This window comes from Pan troglodytes, chromosome 17 (genome assembly GCF_028858775.2).
Source record: "Pan troglodytes isolate AG18354 chromosome 17, NHGRI_mPanTro3-v2.0_pri, whole genome shotgun sequence".
NCBI classification, from domain to species: Eukaryota; Metazoa; Chordata; class Mammalia; order Primates; family Hominidae; genus Pan; species Pan troglodytes.
The window spans coordinates 57,361,260-57,373,956 of NC_072415.2; the positions used below are offsets into that span (position 1 = coordinate 57,361,260).

General features: G+C 43.6%; 1 long non-coding RNA gene across 1 annotated transcript in view; it reads left to right on the forward strand.

The window, feature by feature from the left end:
• The first annotated feature begins 1,145 nt into the window (after window positions 1-1,145).
• LOC134808658 (uncharacterized) overlaps window positions 1,146-12,697 on the forward strand; it is a 300,148-nt gene continuing 288,596 nt past the window's right edge. The window contains exon 1 of the long non-coding RNA XR_010152078.1: window positions 1,146-1,294. This is a non-coding gene — a long non-coding RNA (uncharacterized LOC134808658). The remainder of the gene's footprint in view (window positions 1,295-12,697) is intronic.

Here is a 12,697-nt window from a genome sequence, read left to right on the forward strand (position 1 = left end):
TGGAAGGAGAGCAGGATGGGCACCCAGGCTTTCTGAAAACCAGTCCCTTTGATGCAGGTGAACCCCCACATTGGGGCTCAGCTCAAGAGGGTTCTTAGCTTTGTTCAGGAAGGAATTCAAGAGTGAGCCAACAGTTAAAGAAAGCAAGTTTTTAGAGCAATAGTGTACAGCAAAATGGCTGCTCCACAGACAGAGCAGGGCCATCGCATAGGCAGAGTAGCACTTGTGCATTGCTGGCTAGCTCTATTTATAGCTGCTCCTAATTATATGCTAAATAAGCAGTGGGTTATTCACAGATTTTCTAGAAAAGGTGTGGGGAATTTCCAGAACTGATGGTTCCTCCCTCTTTAAACCATGTAAGGTAACTTCTGGGTTTTGCCATGACATCAACTGTCATGGTGCTGGTGGGAGTGTTTTACAGCATGGAAATGTATTATAATTCCTAGTCCTAACTGCTTTTGGCTGGTTCCTTTGCTACATCCTGTTTTGATCAGCAGTGTCATGAAAACAAGTCCTGTTCATCTCCTACCTCTCCTTGCCCTTTCCACTTTTCTGCACACAGCAACTTTCACCTGCGCACCCAGGAATCCACACTTTAAGTCTTAACAACCTGAGGTGTTGTTGAGAAAAAACTACAAACAGTGGTGTGCTGGCAAATCTTTAACAATCACCTGGGGTGGGGTGGGGTGTGGATAAACAAGCCTTATTTGTAGCATATGGCCAATTTCAAGCTGCCAAAGTGCTGTCACTGAACGTGAAGTAGTGGGAGCAGGGCAGCAGAGGGCCACCAATCAGAGGCATTTCCACCAAAGAGATGCAATTGGCATAAGTAACTGCAAGGGCACGGACAACCGCAAGGTCTGCTAAAATGATTAGGAAGTGATGAGTTTTGGGTGTTTATTACTTTTGGTTTTAGTGTAACTTATTTGTAAGCTTACATAATTTAATGTCTAATAAGGGAAATGTTTAACAATCACTCATGAAATTCCTGAAAATTGAACTGATACGGTTTGGCTGTGTCCAAACCAAATCTCATCTCAAATTGTAATCTGAATTATAATCTCCACGTGTTGGGGAGGTATCTGGTGGGAGGTGATTGGATCGGGGAGGGGGGAGTTTCCCCCATGATGTTCTCATGATTGTGAATGAGTTCTCACGAGATCTGTTGGCTTTATAAGTGGTGGTTTCCCCTGTTCTCGCTCTTTCCTGCTGCCTTGTGAAGAAGGTGCTTGCTTCTCCTTTGCCTTGTGCCGTGATTGTAAGTTTCCTGAGGCCTCCCCAACCATGCAGAACTGTGAGTCAATTAAACCTCTTTTCTTTAAAAATTACCCAGTCTTGAACAGTTCTTTATAGCAGTGTGAAAACGGACTAATACGTGAATACTCAGCTCTCCTGAGCTTATGCGAGTCAGCCCCAACACAACATTGGCTATAAAGGAATGAAGCCAGCTTCTCGGTGTAGCAACCCGCCTTCCTACTTTATAAACTTGTCCTGATTCTTCTGCATACTCTTTGGTGGAAGCATAAAATATGAATATAGTGGAAAAGAGGGGCAAAAGATAAATGAGTTATTCTGGAGATAAACTTTCTGTGTAGTGGAAGTCTTAGCTCTGTAAGCTCCGAAACTATGACGGTTTTAACTTTTATTGATGAACTTTGAAAAGAGTTGTGTTGCATTCTTTCCTACCTCATTACACGTGAGACATTATGGCTTATTACTTTTTTATGAACAACCCAGGACATGTTGAAGTGTGCAAATCTATTTTCCCTTGGAATAAATGACCTCAAACTGCTAGGCTGTTGGGGCCTTTGGACTTGCTTTTTAGAGTTTTGCTTTTTAGAGTTTTTTTTTCTTGCTCACGTTCCAGAAGCTCTGACTTCTTTTTACTGTCAGTGTGTCTGTCTCTATCTTTTCCCTCCTCTTTCTAATTGACTAGAGAACCAGACTTATTAGAATCATTTAAAAATGTCAGTAAACTGTTGTAATACAGGCCTATTGAGAAAAACATGTAAATTTTAGTGCACGGATCTTGCGATATTTATTTTGGATGCTCAGATACCTTTTGCAATAACTTCTGGTTTTTGTAGAATTTCTGGAGAGGTGATATTACTAGATTACTATGTTTCAGATCAGTGAGTATTGCTACAGTAATATTGTTATATATAAGTATATACTATATCACCATGCATGAATTCCATTATAAGAGGAAAATTCATCTCTGGGCCAGGAAATATGTCATGTAAAAAGTAGAGCAGTCCTGGACTGTATTTTGAGGAACCCAGTAACACTACTGGAACATGAAGTGGTCCATATGGTGAACTTTGCAAAATACAGTAAGACTTAAATGGTCAAGTTTGGGGCATGCCTCCTTGCTCTAAAAATGGTGGTGCTTCGCCTCCTTAAACACAGACACAGGCAATGGATGGGGAAGGGAGATCCAGTGATTGAGAGTTTTCCCCTGCTGGAGGCAGGGAGGTCCCTCCACACATCTGCCCATCCTGGGAGTGCTGCTTGCTGGGGCTGAGAAAGGAAGTAGATTGCACCTGGCAACCTGGCTCTGCCCTTCTCTGTGACATTGGGACCACCAGAAAGGTTCTTGGTATGATTTGGAATTGTGTCCCTGCCCATATTGAATTGTAATCCCCAGTGTTGGAGGAGGGGACTTGTGGGAGTTGATTAGATCATGTGGGGTGGATTTCTGCCTTGCTGTTCTTGTGATAGTGAGTGACTTCTCATAGATCTGGTTGTTTGAAAGTGTGTAGCACCTCCCCTTTCTCTCTATTCCTCCTGCTCCAGCCATGTTAGACTTGCCTGCTTCCCTTTCACCTCCCACCATGATTGAAAGTTTCCTGAGGCCGCCTCCCCAAGCCATGCAGCCTTGCAGAACTGTACAGCCTGCAGAACTGTGAGCCAATTAAACCTGTTTTCTTTATAAATTACCCAGTCTCAGGTATTTCTTTATAGCAGTGTGAGAACGAACTAATACAGCCCCCTACCCTTGTTTCACCAGCCCGGTCATTCCTTTGCATATAACTGAGAAAGAGACGTTAGGGCATTGTCCAACTGATTTCAAAGCAGTGGTTTTCCATGCTTCTGTTGTCTTCTCCAGCTGCAGGAAAGCAGCCTCAGTGCTGATGGAGGAATCAGCCTCTTCCATGCAGAAAAAGGACTCCCCACTGTATTTCCAATATCTCCCTCACAAATTCACCTCTCGTTTCTTTGGAGCCTTCGAGCTTTTGGGAATTCTCAGGTGTAGTGAGGGAGGCCTCATTACACTTCCTTAAGCCCTTATTAACTCCTTGAGGAGACTCATGTGATGAGCTGTGGCACAGAAGCCAAGTCCAGGGTTAAGGTGCTCTAAGGGGAGCAATTGCCAGGAGGTGAGAAGCACAAAGACAAACTTTCTTTCCTGTGCTGGCCCCGGGCTGTATGCTGTTGATATCATTTGGGTAACTTCTATGAAGTCTCTGAGCTGGGGTCACCCTACATGGGGCAGCAGGGAGCCCAGTAGCGAGGGTTTGCTCCCCTACAACCCCCCTCATGAGCCTAATTAACAAGTTGGATCCTTTCCAGCTCCTTCTGGCGGTTCCAGCGGGGCTGGGCTCCACTGGGGGTGGGCAGACAGTCTTACTTTAAGCAGGGTATTGATCCTCACGTGGTCCTGGTGCCCCTCTTGGGGGAGCACTCTCGTGTTTTAAGTGCATGCAGTTACTCTCTTGACTGGCTTGTAAACAGGTTTTAATGGGGCTATTAGTGTAAAAGGACAGGAAACTTTCAAAAACAGGCTCTTAAATATTCATGAGGATGTTAAATCTGGTGCTTAATCACCAGTGTTTGCACACAGCTAACGGGGAGGGAGGACAGCTAACAGGCTGCCTTCACTCTGAACAATTGACAGGGCATTAATAAACGCTCTTACAGCCATGATTAATGGCCCAGAGAACAGGACTTGTTTTTTTTTTTTTTTAAAAAACAAAAGGAGCCTCTGTCCTTTGGGGACTCCTGTTCTTGGGGGAGTGTCCACGTGGGGATGGGATTCAGGGGAACGTGGAGGCTGGACAGAACAAAGTCCCTTCATAGTCAGCTGGACTCCCCTTCTGACTGTCTGTTTCCTGGAGCATGGCTCCCACAGGGGAAACTTTTAAACTTAAGCAGAGGCTCTCAGGAGAATTCCCTACCTGGAGAATCCTTAACTCAACCTTGAGAAGGCCCACGAGGGAGTCACATGGCTTGGTGAGCTGTGACCAGCTGCTTCCTCAGAACCTGCCTCACATCCTTTCAGACTTGAGTTAAATGCAGGTGAAGATGGTTGACTATGGCCCCGGGGTCTCTTGCAAGCAGCCCCACCTCTCCCCACCTTTCTAAGAGTGCATTTTAATTTCTGGAGAAGCATCTTTCTCTAACTTGTCTCTGTGACATTTAATGTAGAACCCCTATTGGAAAGTGAGTGGGGGGACTGCTTTTTAACTGGTAAGTGATCTGCACTGTTAAGCTTCTGGAATGGACCTTGGAGATTTTCTAGGCCAGTCCCCACTCCTTCCAGATGAGGAAACTGAGGCACAGAGAGGTGAAGCAACTTGTCCAAGGTCAAATACTGAGGGAGTGGCAGAGTTAGCACTGGACACCGGATACCCTGAGTCCTGGTCCACGAACTCTTTTCATGGTACCCCTGTACCAGTGTGATGTGACTTTTCCAGGTAGAGCCAGGGAACACCCCACTGACTTCCTTCAGAAGTGGTACAGGCTTGAAAGCCTGCTCAGTCCCAAGCATGGCAAGACTGTGCTAATAAAACCAAAGCCAGGTTAAGCACAGAGTCCTGGGAAACATCTGTTTCTGTGTGGTGGGAAACCCCAGCCTCATTATCTGAGACCAACTCAGAAATTCAAACCTGTTTCCTCCCCACAAGTACCAGTTGGGATTTTCAGTTGACAAGTTCCATTTACAAATGAAATCAAGGCGACCTCCCCTGCATAAAGTAAAATCTATAAAAGCTGTCTTCATGGAGCTGGAAAAACCCTACTGTGTTTTATAATGGTAGATCAGGGCAAAGAAGTCGGTGTCTTCCACAATACCCTTCTCAGCCTCCAGCCCTTACTGCCCACATCGCACATGCTTCTATCAAGCCTTTCCTGTGCACAAGCCACTGAATTACAGGTTGTGGTGGGGAGGGATGCCATGAAGATGTATAGCAAGTGTCACTATCCCCAAGGTACTCTTCCTCCAGCTAGCAATTTGACTTTAGGGCTGCGTCAGAAAACCAAATGCAGTATCTGGCTGAGTATTTTTGCAAATATCACTTTAATTATCTCATAGTACTGCTCAATAATTCAGTGGTTCCCACTACACCTGGGTCCCGCCCAGGCAGGCTCTCCTCTGCACGGCCAGGTTGCTTCCCCTTAAAACCAAACACATCCTTTCTTTTGAATCAGTGGAGCAGGGCACAGTCTACAGACAAGATGGATATGATTCTTAATCATGGGTTTGTTCAGAAACTCAGGGCAACTTTTTTTTTCTTTATGGAATGCCAACCAGGAATGAAAAATCAGCCTCTCTTGCTAAACAGTTTGCGTTAATGACTTCCATCAGAGCCAATCTATTGATTTTTTTTTTTAAACAAAACTCCACTTGTCTCTTTCATCTGGATATATAGCTGGTAGGTATTGTTGGTAAAGCAACCAATGTGAGAAATAGTTTCCTCTTCAAAATTAGAATGAATGTATTTTGACAGTTTTTACCAATAATTGTTTCAATGTTTGGTACAAATGCTGAGCACAGATGAAACTTAAACCACAGTAGAATTGGACTATTTTCTCAATGGAAGGTTGACTGTCAGTTGTATGAAGTATAAGGATGGATTTCTATGTCTTGTTAAGTTACTAAACTGATACCAAATGTTAGACAATGTAACATTGATTTCACAGAACGCAACTTTGAATTGACATTATGCCTCTTATAGCAAAGTCTTCTATTATATAACGTTTTTGGCTGGTTTGTTTAATCAGTCAAATGTAGGATTCAGCATGGTTCACTGAAAACACTTGTACTAGGATGTAGGAAATTTAGTGCTACTCCTATTAGTCCCATTAAATTATTGTACCCATCTTCCTCACCTGTAAAATGGGTATAGAAAAAAGGACACATCAATCTGTTGTTTCAAGTGAAGTAATGCATTTATCTACTTGCTGTTTCCATTTGATATCTCACAGGCATCTTAAAATGAAACTTTCCCATATTGAACATAGAATCTCCCCCTGCAAACCTAGTCCTTCTCTAGCATTCTCAGGTCAGTCATGGCATCACAAACTACTCAGGTGCTTATGCTGGAAACTGGAATCATCCCCCAACCCATTGTAGTGAATCAATAACACATTCTATTCTGTCTTTTAAGTAACTCTCAAATCTATTCCCTCCACTGAGCAGCCTAGTCCAAGCCATTTCATCTCTTGCCTGAATGAAGACATTACCTTCTTACTCTTCTGCCACACCCACCATTGTCTCCTCTAGTTTGTGTACCATCCCCACCCCACACAGCAGCCAGAGCTATTCTTTTAAAATGTGAAGCCACTTGCATCTCTCTCTTAATTATGGCTGTCTATTGGCTGTCTCAGACTGGGTACATGGCTCAACAGGCCATGACAGTCTTGTCCCTACCTTCCCCTTCAGTCTCAATTTCACCCCAGTCCATTCCAGCCACACCACCCTCTTCTTTTCCTTCTATGCTGCTTTTAAGACCCAGAGCCTTCACACAGACACTTCCTCTGTGGGAGGCTCATTCATCCCGTCATTGCCTGGATGACTAATCTTTCGGACTTCAGGAGAGATACCAAATGCTAAGAGGAGACTTCTTCCTTTCACTCTCATTCTCCAGTAACATGGATTCCTCTCATCACTATATTCTGTAGCATTTGTTGAAACTATATTTCAAATATTTAGTTGTGGAATTATTTGGACTGTAAGCTCCATGAGGTCAAAAACTGACCACTTTGTTTACCCCTGTACCCTCAGTACCTTGACAAAGTGCTTGTCACATAGTAGAAAGATAACAGGATGGCCACATACATGAATGAATGATTAAACACCCAATGCCAGTACAAATCCAAGTTATTTTCATGCTTGTGTTCATGGGACACCAAATTAAGTGGAGAGATAAGATGTATCTAATGAGCTGGAAGTTGTGGGGTGGTAAGAAACTCGTGTTGAACTAGTTTAAATATTAAAGGGGAAGTTTATTAGTCCCTGTAGCCTAACTATAGGAAGGGCAGGGCTGGAGTTGGCTACAGGTGCTCCAAAGATGGCAGCCAATTTCTCTCTGCCTTTTATCCTCTGTCTCTGACCCTCTCATTCTTGCTTGCCTTCACTCTTTAATGCAGAGAGATTTCTCCATGAGGTAGAAAAAGAAAAAGTGTGCATACGGAGCCCCAGATTCACAACTTTTTAGTCTTTCTTGCCAGGAAAACCTTCAGGAGGAATTCTGATTGACTCTTCTTTGGGCCACAGTCTCATTGCTGGTCACTGTGTCTGCTGTTCCCACTGTGGCCAAGGGGATAGAGCCATCACTAGTCAATCCCAAAGCTTCTGAGGCTAGAGTCTATTATCAGAAGGGTAGGCTGGCATCTGGAGTTGGGGAAAAGTCCCAGGCAGTTAAAGACAGTGGCCTCCATAAAGTATGAATTCTGCAGGAACAGAGACCAGGTAATATGGGTTGCAATGTTCATAGATTGAGCCTCGATTTTTCTGGCTCCTGATATAGCTTAGGTTCATCAGAAAATCTGGAGCAGAGGCAGCTTTACCTGCTCATAGAGTGGACAGCCAGCCTCTTGAAATTCTATGAAAGGAGTCATTCTTTGGGGGTAGAATGGGAGTCCTCAATAGAGCCAGTAGCAACCAGCTCTAGTCCAAATATTGTTCTCTCTTATTTTTGGGAAATTAGCAGTGGAGATTATAGACATGAAAAGGCAATGGGGGTCCTTCCTGATGGCAGTTGAATTAATAGGTGAGGAGTTTGAAATATTCCCACCAATCCTCTATAGCCTGATTAAATGCTCTTCTTGCCCCCCACAAGGACTAATAGTTAAAGTCCTATTCATAGAACTCTTATGAGAATTCAGCGAGCTAATACACATGAAGCCCTTAGAATGGCACTGCACGCTCTAAGCACTCAGTAAGTTTTAGCTATTATCATCATGGTAAGACAAGAGGGAGACTATGAACACAGTGGCTACCAAAAAAAGATGTCACAACCTCTTCTGAGGTCTGCATCCCCTGGGTCTGCATCCATATTTCACTTGACACATGTAACTTTTACTTTAAGAACTTGCCTGGGAACCAGACTATGGGAATTTCTAGTCTAAAACCACTGTGCTGGGGCGGGGTTATCTAGGTATGACCATTTTTCACCTGAGTTCCTATAACAGCTTTGCAAAATTTAGATTGTGATTGTAACATTCTGTGCTGAATGCTCACTGCTAGAGCCTATGAAAGAGGGTTTTCCCCAATCTCCTCCTGAGAGATTGAGTCAGTAGGTCAGGGTGAGCGGCCCAGGAATGTGGATGTGTAACCCCATGTTCAGTGGTTCTCCTCTCCTGCAAGTGGTTCCAGGGACCATGATTTGAGAAACACTGGCCCAGAGGAAGGAGAAGTAGGGAAGGGAAGAGGTGAGATGAGGAAAATGAGCGGTGCTTATTCTGTAGCTGGGTTCACAGAGATAGGGAGCCACTCAATTACTTTTCAAAGTCCCAAAGTGTCCCCAGCCAGGAAGAGGGCTCCACGATGTTTCCCTCATGGGTCAGCCAGGTGCTCTCCCTTTGGGGTGAGTGCCACATAGGTGTGAGGTGCTTACCATGCCCACTGGTCCACTCAGCCTATGGCCATGGGTGCCAGTGACAAAGTCGCAGCTCTGCCAAGCCCCAAACTAAGTGCCTAATCACTCGTGAGGAGTGGAGGCCAGAAGTCCCATGGGAGGAATGTCTTTGTGAGCATCATGGTGGATGCTCCCCTTGGGTCCTTGTCCCTGCACATGAAGAAATTTCCAGGAAGGTTCAGGAATAGATTTTGAATGGTCATATGCAATCCCAAAGACCCTGCCCTTTGGACAGGAGTTGGTGTGTATTAAGGCAGCCTGTCAGGAACATGCATTACCAACTCTTATGCTTTTGTATTAAGCATTATGTTTCATCTTTACAGTCAGATTAATGGAGATTAGTGATTCCACTTAAGAGTTTAAACATCGTGCTGACCCAAATTGTTGGAGCCATCATAACATGGGGCTCTATGTTCAAGGACTGGACCAGCTGGTAGTGGAGTGGGGGAGGGGGAGGTCTATATATTTTGCGTAATGATTTCATTGTTCTGTGTAAGAAAGCTGGGGTGTCTCTTTATACGTAATGCGTATGTGGTCCTCCCCTGACTTTCTGCACACTTAAATGCTCATCAGGCCAGTCTAATGATGTTCCTATGCTAAGAGGACACTTAATAATCAACAGTCACTCACACTTGGCTTCTGTGGGTGGAACCCAGTCCCTAAAGTCTCCATGGTTTCATTAATGTATTTTATCCGTTCGAAGGATAAAAATAAATCTCTCAAAGGCTCTTAGAAACCTGCCACCCTGGATGTAGGAGGAAAAAAGAGGGTGGCTGTTAATTAATAAACTTAAACCATCTCCGCAGGAGTACACAGCTGTGATCCAGAGAACATAGGAAGCAAGCCCAGCCTTCCTGTCAGTTATGAGTTACTTTTTATTCATTGGACAGACATAGTAACTCTGTGCCTATTATAAAGAAATCGGTTGCAAATTTTGCTTTCAAGTGAAGTGTCTTGTTTTCTCAGCAAGCATACTCAGGTCAGGTAAAATATCCTTTTACATATTCTCAAAAGGGAAGAACTTGGAAACAGTCAAAACCTATTTGGACCCAAATCTGGTGAATAAGATGTGTGATCAAGCTGGGGAAGGGCATGTTAGGCCAGAGACAAGGTAATGAGACAGTTTCTTGGTGTGGCCAGCCAGACCCAAACACTGGCTTTGTCACAGAGATTTACAGTTCCTAAGTGCTTTCATCTGCACTGTCTTATACTATTATGACAATAATCCTTGAGAGAGGCAGGGCCGGCATTTTCACAAAATTATAAGTCAAGCCATGACTCAAAATAGGTGAGCCACACTTTGCTGAAGTGAAAGTTCTGGGACACTGTAGCAGATTACTTCTTCAGAAGTCCTGGCCACTAGTCAGCAGTGTGCTTTTGGAGCAATTCCTTTCCTTTGCAGAACTTCTGTTTTCTCATAATGTAAAAGTGAGGGTGAATCATTTTTTCCCAATCTAATTGTATGATTCTATGAAATCTAGGCTACACCAGTATGTCCAGGACTTCTCCATAAATATAAGCAGAGTGGCCATTAGGAGCATGCGGATGGGGCTTCATCTTCTGCTTTGCCGACAGCACAAGGTCAGGTTGAAAATGGGCTCTGCTGCACAGTCCATGGTGGAATCCAACAGGACCACACCAATGACCAGCAAATCTGCATGCTTACCCATGTGTCTGCACCCATCCTCCTCCAGTGGAAGACACATCCAACCCATCAAATGAGCGCAACTCAGCCTCTTGCTTTTCAGGGCCTCATTCATTTGTTCCCCACTGCCCATCTCCCTCTTTCTGCACACCCTCACATTCTCCTCTCCCTCTACTGGTTCCTTCTCACCCACAAGTAAACAACCTGCTCAAGTCTCTGCCATTTCTTTAATTAAAAAAAAAAATAGAAAGTGGAGATGAATAAAACAATGTGTCCAACACCAGAATGAAGTTTTAATATTTGCTAATCTTTATTATTATTCTGTCCTTATCACCCCCACCCCTTCACCTTCCTTCCTTCCTCCCCAGAGGCAGGCAAACATTGAATTTGGCATGTATCCTTCAAGTCCATGGTTTCATACTTTATTATATACATGTGAATAATATATGGTATGGTCTTGTGTGCTTTTGGACCAATCGACGAAAATGTTTTCCTACTATTTGTGTCATTTATTATTGATATGTTTGGACTTGTTTCTATTACTGTAATGCCCTCTGGTATCTCTTGTTGCTAATGAGAAGTCTGCTCTTAATCTAATTGTCATTTCTTTTTCAGTAATCAGTTTTTGTTTTCTGATAGCTTTTAAGATTTCCTCTTTTTCCTTGATGGTTTGTAGATTAGCTACAATGTATATAGTGAATGAATTTGTTTTTATTTATTCTGCTTGGTATTTACTTATCTGAACACCAATATCTTCCTTCAATCAGGGAGACATTGTAAACCACTATTTCTTTGAACATTTTTCTCTTCACCATTAATTATCTGTGTTTGGAACTCCTCTTTTTCACACTAAAATTATCTTTATTGTTTTATGTTGGGTGAATACCTTAGTGCAACTTTTCAGTTCACTAATTCTTTATTTGACAGTGTCCTGTTTAGAATTATCCTGACTCTTGGGTTAATTTCAGTGACTGTCTTTTTTTCTCCAGCACTGCTTCTTGATATTTTTGTTTCATAATCTATTTTTAACAGCTTTACTGAGATATAATTCACATACCATGCAGTCCACTCATTTAAGGTGCATAATTCAATGGATACTGGTATAATACATAATTTTTTAAAAATGTGGTAAAATATGCATAGCACAAAAATTTCCCTTGTAGGGGTGACAGGAAGTAAAGAGTTGGGGGGCAAGAGCATGCCAACATTTAAAAGAGGATTCAGGGTTATGCCTTTCCCAGAAGAAAAGGTTGGGTCAAATCCCAGAAGAAGATGGTGGAGTTAGCTATGGAGATCCCAAAAAATAAGACCATGGGCAGAAGAATGTGTGGGACAGCCATTTTCCACTTTGAGCACCATTGGTATCCCATGAAGGGCTATGTAAACACAGGGATGTTGATGCCATTGGTTCTGGATGAGCTTTGGGAACCACTGGGCAGAAGAAAGGCTCAGAGTCTGCCTCACATCTTCCAGAAACTCTCAGGAGGTCACTGTGGCTGGAGTCAACAGTGCAAGGAGAGAAATGGAGATTGAGAGGCTCCTGGTGGCCAGGCCCTGCAGGGCTGGGTAGACTTTGGTCCATGGAGGAGGCAGTGTAAAGTCTTTTGTGGTTGACAGGATATCCTGTGGGTTCCAAGGGCTGTCTTTGGTGTCTGTTGGCAGCCAGACTGTTGCCAGACTGTCAGGAGCATAGATCTTTTAGGAGGCAATGATGGATGGTGTTGATTTGAACTGAGGAGGTCTCAGTGAGATGGTGAGTGGTTGGATTCTAGGTCTGGAAGTTGAACCCAAAGAAGTCCCCACAAGAACAAATGCAGGCTGTAGTTGTACCAGTTTGCCAGAGCTGCCGTAACAAAATACCATAGACTGAGTGGCTTATACAATATAAATTAATTTTCTTATAGTTCTGGAGGCTAGAAGTCTAAGGTCAGGGTTGGTTTCTCCTGAGGCCTTACTTTCTCCTTGGCTTGTGGACAGCCATCTTCTTCGTGTGTCCTCACGTGCACATCTCTCTGTGTGTGTCAGTGTCCTAATCACAGGACACAGGGATACCAGTCCTGTTGGATCAGGGCCCACCCATAGGACCTCATTTTACCTGAATCCCCTTTTTAAAGACCCATCTCCAAACACAGTCACATTCTAAAGTCTGTGGGTTAGAACTTCAATATGGGAGTTTTTCATTGCGGTAAAT